At 35.5% G+C, this 21,054-nt stretch overlaps 1 long non-coding RNA gene across 2 annotated transcripts; it reads right to left on the bottom strand.

The window, feature by feature from the left end:
* Positions 1-11,385: 11,385 nt before the first annotated feature.
* On the bottom strand, positions 11,386-20,616 carry LOC107782549 (uncharacterized). Of its 2 annotated transcripts, none has more exons than XR_012700973.1 (3): positions 20,298-20,616; positions 18,640-18,729; positions 11,386-11,685 (listed from the first exon to the last, which is right to left on the bottom strand). It is a non-coding gene; the product is annotated as an uncharacterized LOC107782549 (long non-coding RNA). The 2 variants fall into 2 exon arrangements; XR_012700972.1 differs by having other exon boundaries at positions 18,640-18,725; positions 20,298-20,611.
* Positions 20,617-21,054: the final 438 nt, after the last annotated feature.

Below are 21,054 nucleotides of genomic sequence, written 5' to 3' on the forward strand. Positions count from 1 at the left end.
GGGACAAACTATTCATTTGTTTTGGTTTAATTTGCTGCAAATACTTCCAAATCACTACTACTAGGTGCATGACATTGATATTGTCTTACTATAATTATATCTATGAATAACAGAGAATGAGTTTAAAATGTAATTATGCATAACTTCTTATAATGAATATTGATTGGTAAACTTGAAAATTATAAGTAGTAACATGATATATATAACTAGTTAAACGAGACATAAGAAGTATTTAAATGCATATATATATATATATATATATATATATATATATATATGATTTGAGTGTGTAATATTACTATAAAATGTGTATGTATATTCCGTCAACTATATTTCCTTCATTCAATTTAAAATATGAATAATAGATCGGAACCTCCTAAATTTGACTATGTTTTTCCGATGAACAAGACATTCACTATCTTTGACCCTCCCTAGACAATCTCAAACCATAGAAGTGTGACAAGCGAGTTGCCACGTTATATTTTTTGTCCACGTAGTATGTATATTTCTTTTCTTTTCTTTTTTAACTTTTTCAAGTCCGCCAATTTTTTGGATCATTTTTTCGGGTCAAATATGTACAATGGCTATAAAGTCTTTTATTTAATTAAAGACAATGAAATTCTAATCAAGTTATTTTTACATAAATTTCGACTTTTGAAAATGGAAGAACGAAGTTATTGAAGTATTTAAACAAGACTCGATAATAAATAAATAAATAAAAAGTGAACATACACGTTAGAATAAAGCATTTAAATAAACAAAATGGATTTCTGTAATAGTCTTTTTACATAAGAAAAAAGTTAATAAATTTCTTAAATTATCTATAAAAATAAATAAATGTACGTGTTATCAAATATATGTCAGCTTTTTAAATAGAATTAATTTCGTTTTTCGGTTCAGCTTCATCTTTTAATTACTCTTGAACACCAGTTATATAATATGGGTATACGTGTACTCTTTTAACCAGGTTTAACTACTTTAAGTTTTACCTCTTTAAGCTTTGATCAGTTTGCTAGCTGAAAATGGTGCATAAAGGCAGGCTTTTTCATAAAAACATTGCTAAGGTGGGGAGCTTTTAGACTTTTGTTTTTGAATGATTAAATTTACTAGTATCATCTTTGGTTCCTCATCTGTGTAATTATTTTGGCCAAAAATTCAAATCCTGTCTTATATTTATTTCTTCAAATCAATCTAGTATTAGTACGTAGAGATCGAATAGAGTTGCCTTTGATATGGAGTGGTATATCCTTAAAATGAAATTTTCTAACACTAATCCAGATAGTCGAGCCCCAAAACGAGTATGGAATACCGGGTGGGAAACCCAAAAAACATAGAGATCAAATGAGTTTAATGCCATTCAGCTCCTTCATTATGTGCTAAGCACCAAGTTATATGACATGAATTATGAATTATGAATTATGAATTATCACTCTTTCTAGACCACACTACAAAACCGTTGAGGTATTTAACATGAGTCGTAATGTTTAATCAGACTGTCAAAATTGTTCAGCTAATGAATATTTATTGTGGTACAAGCTTAAGAAGGGAATGAGACCACCAAAGGATGTGGTGCAGTGGATGAACTGCTCTTTCCTTAACCAGAGGTCTCGGGTTCGAGCTCTGGGTATGGAAAAATTTTTGGTAGCGAGCGCTTCCCTCCGAATGGGCCCTACGTGGCGCGAATCCGAATATAGTCGGACTCCAATGCAGTTACCGAACACCGGGTAGGAAACTAAAAAAAAAAGAAAAAAAAAAAGAGTCATCTCTTGAGAATATTGCCGAGATAGATTAACAAAATCATCGCATCACTTAACTGTCATAAAATTCTCGAATGACATTATGTATATTTATATACTGTATCAAAAAAATTAAATTAAATCTCCAATCTGGAAAGACTTAATTATTAGGCATTGATTCATTAAGTTCTTATTATAGGTCCTAACTGAAGTATAACTTAATTAAACAAAACATCCAGAAATCTAAATATAAAAAGAAAGGAAAAGAAGAGCAAAACAATAAACAAAAACCAGCCATGAGATAAAGTTGGCACTGATTGGTAAAAGCGCAATTGAGCTGAAGTTTAAACAAGAATTGGCAAATTCTGCAATGACACCTTAGAGAATCCCTGTTAATTCTTTTGACCAGTTTGGAGTGTCTTCTACTGGTAGTAGTGCAGTGCAGTAAAATTGATATCCAAGTGTCAGAAACATATCCACTGCAATTATAATTTGCTCCAGTAAGACAGAAATTGATGCTTTTTGTTATAGCTTGAAAAGGAGAGACTTAATGTCCCTGCAAAAATTCTATATATATATATTTTTTTTCCTGTTTTGTCCAATGTCCCTGTAAAAGTAAGCATAAACCCCATATAATAATGTGTCATTTTCTGTGTAGCTTACCGCAACTTAGCATTTTTGGGGGGTCTTTTCTTCATTTTTTGTTCGTTGTTTCTTTCTATTAATTTATTTTCATAAATTCAAGATCAAAATGAAGTAAGAAATGGAAATAAACTAAATTTATTGGGAAAGAAAAACTGCACGAGACTTCAAATCAAGTACTTATCCAGATTAAAATCAATATTATTCCTAAAGATAACATGAAAATTGCAAAAGTATCGCAGCATTTTTAGAATTATGCAAAATTATAGAAAACACCCTTTTTCTGTAAGTTTTCTTTTCCTTGTGAAAGTATAAAAGGGTAACATATCATAAAAATATAAGTTAAGCTACTTAGATTCAAACTATAATCTTAATTTATAACGATTTAAGATATGAGACAAGGATTAAAATTTATACCTACAACCGTGTGAGACGTCTTTTCAAAATAATACCCTTCTATATAACGTCTAATAGAGAAGAATAGAAATCTCACTTAGAAGAATAAGTATATATGTTTAATGTAATAAGCCAAAAGATGCTTATAAGTAAGTTTGACCAGTTTATAAGCTTAGCCAAACACCCTTTATAGATGTAGTGACATCGAAATGTTGATAAGCAAATTCTTTAAAGAGTTAGAACAACCCATGAAGAGGAAAAACATATATGTGAATAAAAATCATAAAATGAAAAAAAATGGAGGCATAAATTGTTAAATTTCATATGCCTTTGAAGGTTTGGTTTTCTGGTGCTAGAGTTAACTGTCTCATGGACCTGGAAGGGAAAACTTTTTTGTTCTCGAAAAGAAAATTTGAGGTTTCTTATTTTGCAATTTTCATGACCTATTTAATGTGGAATTGCTGGGAATTAAGAAACAAATTCATACTAATTTAGTTCACCTTATGCTACGATCATATGATTTTCTACAAGTTCACAATTTGGATTTTTACAGCAATATTATAAAATCTTGTGGCAGAACATCTTATTTCTATTTGAAAATATGATTTCAAGCTTCATGGCCTAATAGTCATTATAAAATTACTGTTTATTTATAATTCACGATGACATACATGATGTAAGAATTAATATTTTTTTTAGTTTACCACTCAATTAATGTTTGAGTATCTGACCTCGACTAATCTAGATTCATCTCACATAGGCTCATCATTAACGTGAAAAAAAATATTTAATATATTTTGTAGTAAATTTTATGGGAAATACATTTACCATTTTAGATTCCTTCATCATTGTACGAAAAAAATTTCCAACAATAATAAGAATGAATATGTTTACCCTTAAAATGAGTAACAATTAAATTTGTATGCGGTTTACAGGATACGTACGTGATTTAATTTAACAATAATGATCTAAGAACAACAAATAATTGAATTAAAGGAAAATAAAGCGATCAAACCAAATGTAATGAAACAATTAAGCCTATGGCAGCGGATACGCATATTGCAACGGTTGCACAACCGTTGCAATCGACCATCGACCTAATGGAACGGTGCTCGAATCGTTGCAATAGGCCTATGGTTTGGTGACCGTTGCCTCGGGCCTATTTTCTAGTAGTGATCGAGGCAAAGTGTAGACTTAGACTGATAAAAGGAAAGACGGGAATTATGTGTATGATCAAGCTAGGGAGATTGGGGTAAGTGTTGAGCGCATTAGTTTATCTTTGATTAAATAGTCTTGAAGTGTTTGGTTTGTTGTTTTGATTAAGTAGAAGTGCATACAATTGACTGTGGTTAAATGGTTGGTTGTTGATTGTTGTGGTTAAGCTGTTTTTTTTAATAAAAGCCAACCACCCAGGTTTTCATCTCGTGTGGTATTGGGGGGTTTGTCTAGACCCCTACCTTATCTATTATATAAACAAAAATTACAACCGAGGGGGACATAAAACCTTATCTCTTGGATGCCTTTCCTACCATGAGAGAGGAAGAGTCTATGGGCAAAAATACTTGTTAGACCATTTCCTCTCACTATCCACAGAATTAGCTTACAAAACAATTTTCTAAAAGAAGGAACCTGCCACATATCCATGAAGAAAGGCCCCTTGGCCGCCCTTGGAAATTGTCGGAAATCAGTGTGAATGATGCATTCAGTGGATGTGGTGACCTCCTTAGCGAACCAATATGCCACTTGATTTGCTTCACGAAAGCAATGGTTGATAGATCCATTGTTCTTTTCCAGAATATCAATGAGGTCCTCAACCTCTTTTCTAAGAATGTTATTATCCAGTTTTTTGTTTTGCAGCATGTCCCGGATCACCATTGAGTCAATTTTCACCATGAAGTTAGTAATTCCTTTATTTTTGCACCATTCACAACCAAATTTGATGGCCTTCAGTTCTGCCCCGCTGTTGCTACTATAGTAAATAGGAATCGAGAAGGCCATGACAAAACCTCCTTCCTCATTTCTCGAAATTCTTTCGTTCCCTGCTTTCCCATTGTGCATGTTAAAGCTTCCGTCTGTATTCAACTTCAATTTACCATGATGAGGCATCTCCCATAGCACACTTTTCCATATTGGAATAGGTTTCAGGCGCTCAATCATCTCACAATTTTTATACCAAAGATTATGAGTCATAAGAGAGGGATATTTCCTGTTAATCACAGCATTAGTGTTCCAGATGATCTGCGACTTCATCTTGTACTGGACAAATTTCTTTCCATCTCCAAACTTGCAAGAAGTATAGCTTCTCCACAATTCCCAGCAGATAGTAATATGGAGGATGTGTATAGTCATCTTATGGACTATATTCTTTGGTTTCCTCTGCCACCATTGAGTGAGAACAATACTAATGGAACCAGAGTGATGCTTGATTCCCAGAGGATTTCCAAAGAATTTTCATAAGTCTCTAGCAGCCTCACTATTAATGAAAACATGATGTAAGCTTTCACATTGTGAAGTATTGCAGCAATTGCACCTTGAAGTTTGTTGATTGCCAAACTTCCTAATGGTGTCATCAAAGGGTTTTTTTTTTCTTTTTTCTGAACCATCCTCCAAACAAGGAAGGACATTTTAAAGAGGATACAATCATGCCAAACTTTGCCCACTAAGAATTTTTTTTGTTTAGTAGTTCTAACCATATGCCAAGACGATGAATTAGAGTAGTGCCCATTTTCTGTAAGACCCCAAATTACAAGGTCATTATGATTCTGCCTTCCTCTAGTAATGTTGATGACATGTTGAATAATATGATTTGGCAGCAGTTGTTCCAATTTGTCGATATTCCACTCATTATTCCTGAGGAATTGTGAAACTTGAACCTTACCAGAGGTGTTAGTATGATTGACCACTTTAGCAAGTGGTCCTTTACCTGTCCAGTTATCCCACCAAAAGTTGCAGTTCCTGTGTTAATATTCCAAAGAATATTTTTTTTCTGCTTTGTCTCTCACATGAAGAAGAGCTTTCCAAGAATGATAATTGCCAGAGGTAATAACTTTAGTAACTGGATGGGCTCTAATACAATATTTAGCTCGAAGGTAGTCAGCCCATAGGGATGGACATATTCTGAACCTCCACCTTCTTTTAATATTGCAAATTTCGTTGATGTCTTCCATTCTCCTAATTCCAATGCCACCTTCTTCCTTAGAAAAACACTTTTTTTTTCAGAAACTCCAGTGAAACTTATTCTTGTCACCAATTGATCCCCAAAGGAATCTCGCAAAATATTTTTCAATGACATCCTATCGTAAGGTTTTTCCATATCCAAATTAATAACAATATTACCACCCTTGTTGTAGCCGAACCCTGAACAATTTCCTAAGCAAGAAAGATATTTTCAGTGATCAATCTATCTTTGACAAAACCACTTTGGTTATTGAAAATCAGTTTAGGAAGGAGCAGACTCAATCTTCTGGACAGGATTTTGGAGATAATTTTATTAGAGACATTGCTAAGACTAATAGGTCTTAGATCAGAGAAAGTCTCCGGAGCTTCAACTTTGGGGATAAGCACAATACATGTATGAGAATAATACTTAGTGAGTTGAGCTCCATTGAAGAAAGCATGAACAAACTAGATGATATAATATTTAATAATATCCAAACAACTATGATAAAAAGCCCCATTGTAACCATCCGGGCCAGCAATACTATCGCTATAAATGTTGAAAACTGCCTCCCTTATTTCCTCTTTAGTAGGCATTGCGGTTAGGATATCATTTTCTTCATCAGTAATAATGTTGGGGATGCATTCAATGATATCCATCTTGAACTCCTTTTTAGGGAGATTAAAGAGTTTCTCATAATGTTTGATAGCAGCTTTCGTAATCTTTTCTTCACTTCTAACCCAATTCCCCTTTTGATTATGTGAATCTGAATCTTCCTTCTCATTTCCCTTTTAACACTATGAAAGTATTTTGTGTTACAATCACCTTCTTCGAACCATTGAATCTGTGAGTTTTGTTTTAGCAAAGACTCTTGCATTTCTTGCCATTTAATGTATTCTGTCTGGCCTTTGTTGAGGTTCTTCCTGCTTACCTCTGTATTACTCACTTGGTCTAACTCTTCTAAGGCTTCCACTTCTGTTTTCCACTTGATCACCTGGTCATAAACATTACCAATGCTTTTTCTGGACCATTGCGATAATTTGTTACTAAGAATTTTTAGCTTTTGATGAAGCCTCCACATGGGGTTTCCCTGAACAGAAGTGTCATATACTTCTTTAACCAGCTCATAAAAATCTGGCTACTTAGTCGAGAAGTTAAGAAATCTGAAATAACTTATCTTAGTCATTTGGTTGTCCTGACATTTGAACAATATAGGTCTATGGTCGGAGCCCAACCTGTTAAGATGTTTGACAGTGCAATTCTGAAAAAGTTGAGCCCAAGTGTCGTTGATGAAGATTCTATCAAGTCTCTTCCAAACTCTTTTTCTTGGTCTCCAATTATTACACAATGTATATTTAGGGCCAATAAATCCAAGGTCTGCCACCTCACAGTGGTCCATACGGTTGGAGAAGTCGAAGCTTCTAGCCATTCTATGAGGATTGCCCCCAACTTTTTATCTGGATCAATGATAACATTAAAATCACCACCAATACACCATGGACTATTGATGACCAAATGTGTATCTTCAATACTGGTCCATAATTCTTCTCTCTCACTAGTTGTACATTTAGCATAGACGACTGTTATGTTGAGCTCCATATTTTGTAAAGTATGATTGAGTTTAATAGTCATTTGTTGTTCCTCATTGGCAATGATAATAGTTTTATAGTTCTGTTTCTAGAAACACCAAATCTGCCTGTTAGTGTTAGCCTGACAGTGCTATTAGCCCAAGTATCTCATGTATCCTTCAATCTTATTCTTGTTGATGAAAGGTTCCATGATGGCTACAAAGTATATGTTATTGATATGGCAAATATTTTTCAACCTAGGTAAGGCCTTCTTAGACCTCACTCCCCTTATATTCCATATGATTGCACTAACCATGGAATATAGAAAATAATGGATCAACTTTGACTCCTTCCCCTAGAGGAAGGATGCATTTTTTCTTTGTTTTTTCCAGTTTTCCTGTTTCTGCTTCTGCCGCTTTTAACAGGAGAGATTCTCTGTTTGTTGGATATCTCTTTTAAGTGAGCTTTAGCCGGGTCGTCAGGTTGTTTGTTGAAAGTTTCTGCACTATTGATTGATAGAGACATACTAGAATTCCCAGCTCCTTCCTCAATAGTCCTGCTATTGTCTTGCATTCTCTTCTCCTTAATATTGTATCCGCCAAGGTCCACCACAACTTGAATTCCAGGATGCTTTTTGATTTTTGATGGCAAGGACTCTGACTGTGTATTAGAGACGTATTGATTGTTGTTTGGTTCCCTCATATTGACACTCCACGAGTCTTGACTAGACATCATAGAGTCGGTTCCAATCTTTTCTTTTTCAAGTTGTTGGTCTCCTTCTTTCCTATTGTAATTGATATCCTCAGCTTCAATAGGATTGCTTTCATCTACCTTTTCTACATTATCAGAACTAACCTTAGAGGTCATTTTCTGATTATTCTCAATATTCATCGTATTGTTTTTCTCCATCACCCCTAATTCCTTAAGACTATCTTCAATGATAGTATTTAAAGCTATTGTTTTACCTCCAGTAACAGTCTTGGGCATGTTTTTCTTGTTCTTTTTCACCGAGGGCTTGAACATCACAGAGCTTTTCTTTTTTGGCATCATTTTCTTCTTTTTCTTTCTGTCATCTTTCTTATTCTTAACAGGAGCAATGTCTTCTTTTTTCTTCTGATCTTCAATGCTGATTGGAGATTGTGGCATGTTGTTTTCTTGTACGCCATCCTTCCCCATCTCATCCTTTTGTCCATTGTCATTTTTGTTCGCAATCTGCTTCCCTTCTGCAATTTTGTTTAGTTTCTTTTTTCTGTTTTTTTAGTATTTGGAACTTGCCAATTCTCCTCTTCATTGCCTTCATCTTTTTTTTTAATTCCAGCTTGTCTTTGATCTCCTCACTTTGTTTCCCTCTACTGGATTCCCCTGTTTCATTCTTTTTTCTTTCGTTCTCCTCTTGTTTCTTTTTTCAACTACCCAGCAGTTAATGAGGGAATGTCCTAGTTTTCTGCAGGGTTTACATTATTTAGGGACATATTCCCATTCAATCTTTTGAACATAACCAGTTAGAGGAGTGTTCTCATCTTCAGTTCCCACATAGACTGAAGTATGTAGGGGTTTAAGCAGATCGACCTTCACTCGAACATTGGCCATACTTGGTCTTGTTTTGGATCTTGTAACAATATCCAGCTCTAGAGGTGTTCCTGCAGGTCCAATGACTTGTTTGGCATATTGCCAAGTGTGCATATAAAATGGAAGTTCAGGTAACAATACCCATACAGTAGCAATCGGCAAATCCTCATCCTGTTTAAAATCTGGAGTCCATTTTTGTATCCACATTTGAGTGCCTCCGATTTCCACCACCCTTTTGAACCTTATCAAATCAAAATCTTCATCATTTGTAAAATCCAAGAATACATTGTAATTGTCATAGACCCCAATTTTGACTGTGCCTTTTAGAGCAATTTTCTGAGAGAATTGAGCCCTAATTTTATCAATTTGGGGCCTGATTTTCAGAAATCTTCCAACCAGAGTACGTTTGCATTCTTCCGCCATCACTCCCTAGTAGTCTTTAGCTTTGAAAATTACCGCTGGCATTCCATTGTGGGTGGTTCTTCTTGCAATTACCGCTTCTTGTTCTTGTCGACTTAGGGTCGGAGCAGAGTTATTAGTTGTTACCACAGTGGCTGCGTATAATTCTTTTGCTTGTACTATTCCTTGGGTGGATTTCGTCGCATCAGAAGGATCATTTTGATGTTCCAGACGCACCGTATGGCCACCGCCTGGGGCCTCCATGAGGTGGCGTGTGCCGTTCACAGGTACTAATAGGATATAGCCGTTGGGAGTGTGTAGTTTAGAGAGAGATTCAATTCTTTGGCTGCTCTTAGTTGTTGGTCAAGCTGTTGGTTGTTGATTGTTGTGGTTTAACTGTAGGTTCTGCTGAAAAATGATTAACTTATGAATGCAAAAGGGAAACCAATAATGTCAGATAAATATATTGAGATATATGAGTGAAATGCATAAGATGGAAAATTTAGATTGTAAAAACAGTGTCTTCATGAATTGTTGTATGTGATAATCTTTTAAGCTAACATAAATATTTTTAAACCTTCATTGCTAGCTGTTGGTTATTTGTAGCTGTGGTAAAAAATATTAAACATAATGCTGACTTCCTTTCTTTGAATTCAAAGCTTTCAAAGCCAGAACAGAAAGGATAAAGATAAAAATGGTTTAGATGAATTAAACTCTGCTCCCACTATTACGACGGCGGCTACTCATTTCTGCTTGATTCACTGAAAGTACACATGACATGGGACATTTACATTGTACCCTGCAACATGGTTTATTGAAATGCAGTGAGTGCAGCCACTCCATATTAATGTCCAAGTTATAGTATTCTCCTTTGTGATTATTTTTAGTCTCTCGTGTAGGAGAGAATTGAAGAAATTCGACGTCAAAGACCAAAAACTCTTGCTGAAATTTACTGAATGATGCGCTTGGTGTAATCTTTGATTCGAGTACCCTGGCCGTGTTCGAGGGTTAGGCATGGGTGTAGTTCCAACCGTAACATTCAAGCAAACATTAAGGCGAGGTGGTTATTTTTTTATGGGTTCATCTAGCGCTAGCGCTCCACCTCTACGGTGGGAGCAAGAAATGGCGAATATGAGATCACAATTAAATGCAATAAACCGCCATATTAAACAACAAAGAGTTTTAGCAATTTACAGCAATAATGGCAGTAGAACTGCCACAATAAGCAATAAAATAGCCATATCAGGCGGTTATTGAACACATTACGGCGGTTTTAAGTTGTGGCGGCTAAGATTCTGGCGGCTTTGGAGACCGCCAGTGTAGGTAATTGTGGTGATTTGAACCGCCGCATAATTAACGGCCTCAACAACCCCTTTGTTTGCAGTGAGATCTTTCAAGTTTTCTTTCCCTTATCATGGAGTTGTTATTTACATTCCTTTTTTCTTATCATGTTTACCTCATCTTCATCCTTATTGGGATTAGAGTTTGCAGTTTTGCAGGGTAAATATCTCATCAACAACACCTCTCCTCGATCCCTCCAAGAGAAAGAAGAAGAAAAGAATATGACAATGACTATGCCGGCTAAGTTTTTGGGATTCTGTTCTCCTTTGTGTTGCTAGTCAATTTTCCGGCTTCACATCTATATGCACTTTTGGAGCTTAAGACTGCTGAAATGCACGAGAACAAAGCTCCAATTATCAGTATGAGAAACAACCATCTTTTGTCTTTGGGAATTGAATGTTTGATTTCTTGCTATTGTTGGCATCAATTCGTTCTTACTAAAAGAAAAAGGCAGCCAAATAAACGATCAAAAAGTAACAACAGTAGTTCATCTGATATGATTGAAGATGTTAAGACAAAATGTTTACAATATTTCAGCTAAGTAATATGTAAAAAAGAAAAAGCAATGGGTCCCATATATACATCTTACAAACAAATTTGAAATAAAAAATTAAAGATATAATACAAGGAAATTTGTGGAGACCTGAATAATGGCTGTATTTACAATAATAAAAATTCTTTCACAATCAAATGTAAGAATATATACATAATATAGATACCTTTCCCTTGAAGTCCAGAAAACTCTTAAAGATTCTAATTGCATCAACCATAGGTTGTTTCTTCAGTATTTCATTAATAGCTTCTTCCGTAACAATTCTCATTTCATATCCTCAATACGCACACGTTTGAAGTATGCAATTCAGCTGTATCTCACCTTCTAACATGCATTAGCCAAAAATTAAAATGAAAAGGAAACAAAGTAAGTTTCATATTTTAAAAAGATGATTTTGACGCTAAAATGTTTTTAAGAAAGAGAGAAATATACATCATGTGGGACGGGAGGGATATCATTATCAATTCTACTTCCTCTTTTGGGATAGTCAAGCTCTGTGCACAAACCAAAGTACGTTGCATGCATATTCAAGAGCATGAATATGTGAACCAAAGTAACACCCTACTTCATCTCTTCTGTTGCGTCTATTTTTATAATCAAAATCCTTTGGCAGAAAATCAGCAATCTGTGTTTGAGGTTTTAAGTTTTTAAGATGTAATATTCTTAAAATGAGGGTGAATGGGAAATGGAGGGAAAATGAAATTTTGAGTAAAATTTTAAGTTTCCCCCTCTTAACAATGAGACATTGTCCCATATTGGAAGTGGAAGACATTTTTGGTGGGTATATATATAATTGCTCTTCTTGTAGCTCTTAAAGAGTTAAGAAGAAAGCAAGCCTCGCGCCGTCGTCGTCGTCGCTCGCTCGGCTTCGGCTTCGGATTATTAATTTTTTGGACCAAATTTATTTGTTAATAGTAAATATTACGTAAGATTATCCGTATTTGTAACGGATATTTTCCAATCCGTGTATTTGATCATTTGGCAGCCGGATAATGGTCTTCCCACCATGAAGTGCTTGCTCCAAAAATATGTAATGCTTGCTCCACCATGAAGGGTGGACGTTTTGGTCTTGCACTCCCTCTTGGCTGCTATAAATATGAGCAGCAAGTGTTGAAGAAATTGCTCAGAACTCAATTGACAATTCGCTCAACAAATTGGCTATACATTGCACTCCTTCCTCTCAGAACTTCCATACGTTTTTCTGAGTATATACTCCTTCGTTCTGCATTGTTTTTTAACTTCAAACAAAGCAACTGTAAGTGTGATTTGCTACCGAACTTTGTGTTCGCTGAAACACTGGGGTTTGAAGTACCGCTACACCAGTGTGTAATTAGTTCTATCCTGGGAGGAAATAATCCATTACCTTGGGTACTAGGAGGGGATTAAATTCCTTAAGGAAACACTGTGAATTCAGTGGGCTCGAATTTATAACTGTTTCATTACGTTAATTTATATTTTGCAGAATTAGAATTATTATTTACAAATACAGCATTATTAACGGGGAATAACAATCTTAAGGAATTTAATATTTATTTCTGTATTTGTGTTATTCTAATTATTCTGCAAACTAAAACCTTTGTGGTTTGTGTACTCCCGTTTTGGAGAGTTAAGCCTTCGTGGCGTTTTATTGGATATTAAAATCTACGTGATTTTTACTCCAGTTTGAAAACGTGTATTAAACGTTTGTTTGTGTCATTCTTTTACAGAAAAGATGATGACTGAAAACGAAAACCAAGCTGTTCCGATGGCGACTGCCAACGCAACGACAAGCCGAACACCGGCGTTGGCACCAGCAGAAAAACCCGGAAAATTTTCCGGGATTGATTTCAAGCGCTGGCAGCAGAAGATGTTCTTCTACTTGACTACGTTATGTCTACAGAAGTTCATCAAGGAAGATGTTCCTGATCTGCCGGATAAAACTCCAGATAATGAACGCTTTCTCGTGATTGAAGCGTGGAAGCATTCTGATTTTTTATGTAAGAATTATATTCTTAGCGGACTGGATGATAATCTGTATAATGTATACAGTAGCATGGAGACATCCAAAGAATTGTGGAATGCGCTTGAAAAGAAATATAAGACTGAAGATGCCGGGATGAAGAAATTCGTTGCCGCAAAATTTCTGGACTACAAAATGATAGATAGCAAGTCTGTTATTACTCAAGTCCAGGAATTGCAAGTGATTATTCATGATCTACTTGCTGAAGGTCTTGTAATCAACGAAGCATTCCAAGTAGCAGCAATGATTGAGAAGTTGCCTCCATTGTGGAAGGACTTCAAAAATTATTTGAAACACAAACGAAAGGAAATGTCCCTTGAAGATCTCATTGTTCGGTTGAGAATCGAAGAGGACAATAAAGCTGCTGAAAGGAGAGGCCGTGGAAATTCAACAATAATGAGAGCAAATATTGTTGAAACTAACAAGAAGAGGAAGAAGGCTTCTGGTCCGAAGTACAACCCAAGCAAGAAGCGGTTCAGTGGAAACTGCTACAACTGTGGGAAAACTGGACACAAGTCTACGGAGTGTCGTGCTCCGAAGAAAGACAAGAAAAGGGGTCAAGCAAACATGGTAGTAAACCATGATGATGTTGATAACTTATGTGCCATGCTCTCTGAATGTAACTTGGTGGGAAATCCTAAAATGTGGTGGTTTGATTCAGGAGCCACTCGCCATGTTTGTGCAGTTAGAGAGGCTTTTGCTACCTATGCTCTTGCTGAACCCGGAGAGACAGTTTATATGGGAAATGCTTCAACAGCAAAAGTTGAAGGATATGGGAAGGTATTTCTAAAAATGACTTCTGGCAAGGTCATGACTTTGAACAATGTCCTTCATGTTCCCGAAATGAGAAAGAATTTAGTCTCTACTGGACTTCTTGTTACGCACGGTTTTAAGTGCGTTTTTGTATCCAACAAGGTTGTAATTAGTAAGAATGGAATATTTGTGGGAAAATGTTACCTCACCGAGGGCCTTTTCAACCTAAATGTAATGGTTGTTGAAAATAATAATAATATTTCAGCTTCTTCTTACTTACTTGAGTCAAATGATTTATGGCATGTACGTTTGGGTCATATCAATTATAAAACCTTGCGGAAAATGATTAACTTGGAAGTACTGCCCAAGTTTGAATGCGAAAAATTAAGATGTCAAATATGTGTGGAATCTAAGTATGTTAAACATCCTTATAAGTCAGTTGAAAGGAATTCAAATCCTTTAGACTTAATTCACACAGATATTTGTGACATGAAGTCAATACCATCTCGCGGTGGAAAGAAGTATTTCATAACTTTTATTGACGATGGTACTCGATATTGCTATGTTTACTTACTGAATAGTAAAGATGAAGCAATAGACGCATTCAGGCAATACAAAAATGAAGTTGAAACGCAACTTAACAAGAAAGTAAAAATGATAAGAAGTGATAGGGGTGGTGAATATGAATCTCCTTTTGAAGAAATATGTTTAGAATATGGAATTATTCATCAAACAACAGCCCCTTACACGCCCCAATCTAATGGGATTGCGGAAAGAAAGAATCGCACATTAAATGAGATGATGAATGCGTTGTTGATAAGTTCTGGTTTGCCACAGAACTTGTGGGGGGAAGCCATTCTTACGGCTAATCGAATATTAAATCGAGTGCCCCATAGCAAAACACAATCCATTCCATATGAACAATGGAAAGGAAGGAAGCCCAACTTGAATTATTTTAAAGTGTGGGGGTGTTTGGCAAAAGTGCAAGTTCCTAAACCCAAAAGGGTAAAGATAGGACCGAAAACCGTTGATTGTGTTTTCATAGGATATGTGACAAATAGTAAAGCATATCGATTTCTGGTTCATAAATCAGAAAGTCCCGACATTCAAAATAATACGGTTATAGAATCAGATAATGCTGAGTTCTTTGAAAATATATATCCGTATAAAAAGGAATGTGAGTCGTTTGGTGAAGGATCTAAACGATCTCGGGAAGAAACAAAAGAAAGTACATATAATCAGGAGGATCCAAGACGCAGTAAACGTCAAAGGACATCTACTTCATTTGGACCAGATTTTGTGACTTTCTTATTGGAGAATGAGCCTCAAACATTTAAAGAAGCTATGACTTCTTCGGAATTATTGTTTTGGAAAGAGGCAGTCAATAGTGAAATAGAATCCATATTGAATAACCATACATGGGAATTGGTTGATCTTCCTCCTGGAAATAAACCTTTGGGTTCTAAATGGATTTTTAAGAGAAAAATCAAAGATGATGGCACTATTGATAAATTCAAGGCAAGGCTCGTAGTCAAAGGGTATAGACAACGAGAAGGTCTAGACTACTTTGATACGTACTCTCCAGTTACAAGAATTACGTCCATACGGATGTTAATAGCATTAGCTGCAGTGTATGGTCTTGAAATTCATCAAATGGATGTTAAGACGGCCTTCTTAAATGGAGAGTTGGAGGAAGAAATTTACATGGAACAACCTGAAGGGTTTGTGGTTCCAGGTAAAGAAAAGAAGGTATGTAGACTTGTTAAGTCTCTTTACGGACTAAAACAAGCACCCAAACAATGGCATGCAAAATTTGACCAAACAATGTTGTCAAATGGTTTTAAGATAAATGAATGTGATAAATGCGTGTACATTAAAAATGTTCCAAATCACATAGTCATTGTTTGCTTATATGTGGATGATATGTTGATAATGAGTAATGACATTGCCAACATAAATGCTACTAAGCGTATGCTCAATAGCAAGTTTGATATGAAAGACTTGGGAGTTGCTGATTTAATTCTGGGAATTAAGATCAATAAAACTCCTCAAGGTCTGGCATTGTCACAATCTCATTATATTAAGACAGTACTTGAAAAATTCAAGCACTTGGGCTTTAAAGTTGCAAAGACTCCAATTGACGTGAATCTTGCATTAGCAAAGAACAAAGGCCAAAGCATATCACAATTGGATTATGCTCGTGTATTGGGATGCTTAATGTATATCATGAATTGTACACGACCAGATATAGCTTGTGCTATAAGTAAACTGAGTCGATATGCGAGCAATCCAGGCCAATCTCATTGGATGGCAATGAAACGAGTTTTGGGATATTTAGAACATACCCAGAACTTTGAATTGCACTACAGTAATTTCCCTGCGGTGATTGAGGGATACTGTGATGCAAATTGGATCACCGGTTCAACTGATTCTAAGTCCACAAGTGGATATGTATTCACTATTGGTGGAGGAGCAGTATCTTGGAAGTCGTCCAAACAAACATGTATTGCCCGCTCTACAATGGAGGCTGAATTCATAGCCTTAGATAAAGCCGGTGAAGAAGCTGAATGGCTCCGGAATTTCTTGGAAGACATTCCATTTTGGCCCAAACCATTGGCACCAATATGCATACATTGTGATAGTCAAGCGGCAATTGGAAGGGCTGGGAGCGTTATGTATAACGGTAAATCTCGTCATATACGACGAAGACATAAAACCGTTAGGCAATTACTCTCTAGAGGAATTATCACGATTGACTATGTAAAGTCAAGTGATAATGTGTCGGATCCACTTACAAAAGGCCTAACTAGAGAGGTAGTTGAGAAATCATCAAGGGGAATGGGGCTATGGCCGAGAACAAGTCATTGTGGCGGTAACTCTACCTAGAAGACTGGAGATCCCAAGATCTAGGTTCAAGGAGATCAAACAAAGTCATTAATGACGGTTCAACATTGTCAAAATAAAATTTTAGTCCATTCTCGTGATGAGACAATGTTCAGTACCAAGGATAAAGCATTAAGGCTTTTTAATGATTTCTAAATTTGATACGGAGTATATCAAATAGTGTATCTACAGGATGACACGTTTAGGAATCACCTATTTAAGTGTGAAGTGTGAGCCGCTTCAAGGAGAACTTTGTAAGGCCAGTTCTCTACGCACTTATGAAACCAGGCGGTGTTCATGGCTGAAACGAACACAACAATGAGAACCAAAGACGGTTAAGGGTTGATTGTGTGACTTATGGTTGTCTAGGTATACACCAAAGATCGACGGTTCAAAGATATCAAATCTACCGATTGACCGAGTATATCCGACATAAGTTTACTACGGAAAGTTCAAAGGGAAACCTACTTATCCAGATGCAATTAATCCTTGCTTGTAAATCACACAGTTTTTTCATGCATACTTCCGTGATATAGCCATTCCCCATTCATGTGGGGGATTGTTGAGGTTTTAAGTTTTTAAGATGTAATATTCTTAAAATGAGGGTGAATGGGAAATGGAGGGAAAATGAAATTTTGAGTAAAATTTTAAGTTTCCCCTCTTAACAATGAGACATTGTCCCATATTGGAAGTGGAAGACATTTTTGGTGGGTATATATATAATTGCTCTTCTTGTAGCTCTTAAAGAGTTAAGAAGAAAGCAAGCCTCGCGCCGTCGTCGTCGTCGCTCGCTCGGCTACGGCTTCGGCTTCGGATTATTAATTTTTTGGACCAAATTTATTTGTTAATAGTAAATATTACGTAAGATTATCCGTATTTGTAACGGATATTTTCCAATCCGTGTATTTGATCATTTGGCAGCCGGATAATGGTCTTCCCACCATGAAGTGCTTGCTCCAAAAATATGTAATGCTTGCTCCACCATGAAGGGTGGACGTTTTGGTCTTGCACTCCCTCTTGGCTGCTATAAATATGAGCAGCAAGTGTTGAAGAAATTGCTCAGAACTCAATTGACAATTCGCTCAACAAATTGGCTATACATTGCACTCCTTCCTCTCAGAACTTCCATACGTTTTTCTGAGTATATACTCCTTCGTTCTGCATTGTTTTTTAACTTCAAACAAAGCAACTGTAAGTGTGATTTGCTACCGAACTTTGTGTTTGCTGAAACACTGGGGTTTGAAGTACCGCTACACCAGTGTGTAATTCGTTCTATCCTGGGAGGAAATAATCCATTACCTTGGGTACTAGGAGGGGATTAAATTCCTTAAGGAAACACTGTGAATTCAGCGGGCTCGAATTTATAACTGTTTCATTACGTTAATTTATATTTTGCAGAATTAGAATTATTATTTACAAATACAGCATTATTAACGGGGATTAACAATCTGTTGTATGGAAAGTTCCACCGGTGGCTGATTTTTATCTTTAGCAAATAAAGCCGCTATGGCTTCTCCAGTGGTATATGCATAGCACACATCTTAAAAATAATTAAAAACAAAGTCAACTAATCTCATGTTAGGAAACCCAATAAAATAAGTATAATAGAATCTATCTTTTTAATATACATATATACTACTCACTCATGGTGCCCTCGTTTCGGACGTACGGAAGGAGTATACGAGCATCTTTCAAACTAAACTCCTCATCAACGTGTTCTTCCGCCATGCTGACTTACAAAAGTAAATAAACGGATTAGTTATAAAAGTAAAAGGATTACTCTCAAAATGAAAGATAACAAGAATAGTTTTACAGCTCTATCTTGAAAAATGCCAAAAATGAAGATAAGAAAATTAGACAAGAATGCTTGGATGCAAGAGTAGTACTGATGGTTTTGTATAAACTGGATGAATGCTTGTTTTGCACTAGAAACTACAATGAGAGCTTAGGAGAGGACAAGTATATTCATCTCTTTTGGTTTGAGTGCCGAAACTTTTGAAAGTTGCTAAAAATGGAAGGTTTGTACAGAGATGATCAATGTTGAGTTTGCGCTAAATGTTGAAATGCAGAGAGTTTTGGAGAGGGTTTTGCACAGTTAGGAGTAGATATTAGGGGACAAGTCCTTTCATTTCTTTTGGTTAATTGCAAATGCACTCAAATCACGGCTGAGTGAGGCATTCATTTACTCTTACTATAATTATATATATGGATTACATAAGAGTTTCTATTTGCGCACTCAACTTATTTAAGATATAATAATAGACAATTTTTTCTTATAATGAACATCAATCGATAACCTGGCCTGAGAAATAATAGGCAACATGTGACAAACGTTAAACTACACATATTAAGTAGTAGTGATAATCATAAAACAAAAAGCAGTCGAAGACCAACGACAAGTATAACTAAAGCTAACAAGCAAGAAATGAGTATTGAGCAGCCCACAACAAACAACTTGAACAGAAATATTATAGAAGCCAAAGCATGCAGATATTAGAGTTCAATTACGTCCATTACTTCTTAAGTACAGCTAACCATTCAACCAGAAAATACATGTTAAGCAATATAACATGCAATGTCTACCAAGAAGAATATTAGAAGAGAAAGGGGAAATAATAGGATGTGAAGCAGAATATTGTGGGAAAATTGAAGAAAAGCAATACAATAATAATAGAGAAAGCATTTGTTCTAAGAAAATCTTGAAATATTTTCAACTTCTTTTCCCAGTTTAATTTTTCTTCTCTTTTTTTTTCAGAAAAAATAAATGCATCACTGGTCAGAGAAATTTAAATGGACGCCCACTAAGGCAAAGCTAGTTCAATGATAGCGTGAACTTTTTCCAGTTTTTCAAAGGAAAATAAAAGGGTTTCAACCAAATAGTTTCTGCAAACAAAAAACTCATATGCATAACCCCACAAACCAAAAAGCTCAACACCAAAAACAGAAGAAAAAAGAAAAAATACAGCAAGTCTTCAACAGATTCAAGAAAGATAAGTACTATTTATAATGTGACGGAGAGATAGAAAAGAACAATATTACTTTCTTCTATTAAAGAGAACATTTGTTTTGAGAAAGTTTTGAAAAAATTTCAACCCTAAAGCACAATCCAAAATATGAAGCAGAATCTCTTGAAAAGTGACCAACAAGTCTTGACCGTAGCACTAAAGTGAAAGAGAGAATGAAGCTAGAGACCTGACAAAAACACAGTCCAAATATGAAACCAAACAATACACTATATATAAAATGAGTAGAAAAAAAATGGTTCATGAAAAATATTTGAATAAGGAGAGAAAAAACTCACCAAGTGGTTAAGGCAAAGGATTCTGCAAAATGAAGAAGACGGCAGCAAAGATAAAGGGGATATATGAGTGCTTTGTTTTACAGCCAGACTAATGCAATATAACAAGCAATGTTTTGCAGAGAGCTTTTGATAGGGCTGCACAGCTGGAGTACGTAGACTGTCAAGGGGACAAACTATTCATTTGTTTTGGTTTAATTTGCTGCAAATACTTCCAAATCACTACTACTAGTGCATGACATTGATATTGTCTTACTATAATTATATCTATGAATAACAGAGAATGAGTTTAAAATGTAATTATGCATAACTTCTTATAATGAATATTGATTGGTAAACTTGAAAATTATAAGTAGTAACATGATATATATAACTAGTTAAACGAGACATAAGAAGTATTTAAATGCATATATATATATATATATATATATATATATATATATATATATATATGATTTGAGTGTGTAATATTACTATAAAATGTGTATGTATATTCCGTCAACTATATTTCCTTCATTCAATTTAAAATATGAATAATAGATCGGAACCTCCTAAATTTGACTATGTTTTTCCGATGAACAAGACATTCACTATCTTTGACCCTCCCTAGACAATCTCAAACCATAGAAGTGTGACAAGCGAGTTGCCACGTTATATTTTTTGTCCACGTAGTATGTATATTTCTTTTCTTTTCTTTTTTAACTTTTTCAAGTCCGCCAATTTTTTGGATCATTTTTTCGGGTCAAATATGTACAATGGC

The sequence above is a fragment of the Nicotiana tabacum genome, chromosome 17 (genome assembly GCF_000715075.1).
Source record: "Nicotiana tabacum cultivar K326 chromosome 17, ASM71507v2, whole genome shotgun sequence".
NCBI lineage: Eukaryota > Viridiplantae > Streptophyta > Magnoliopsida > Solanales > Solanaceae > Nicotiana > Nicotiana tabacum.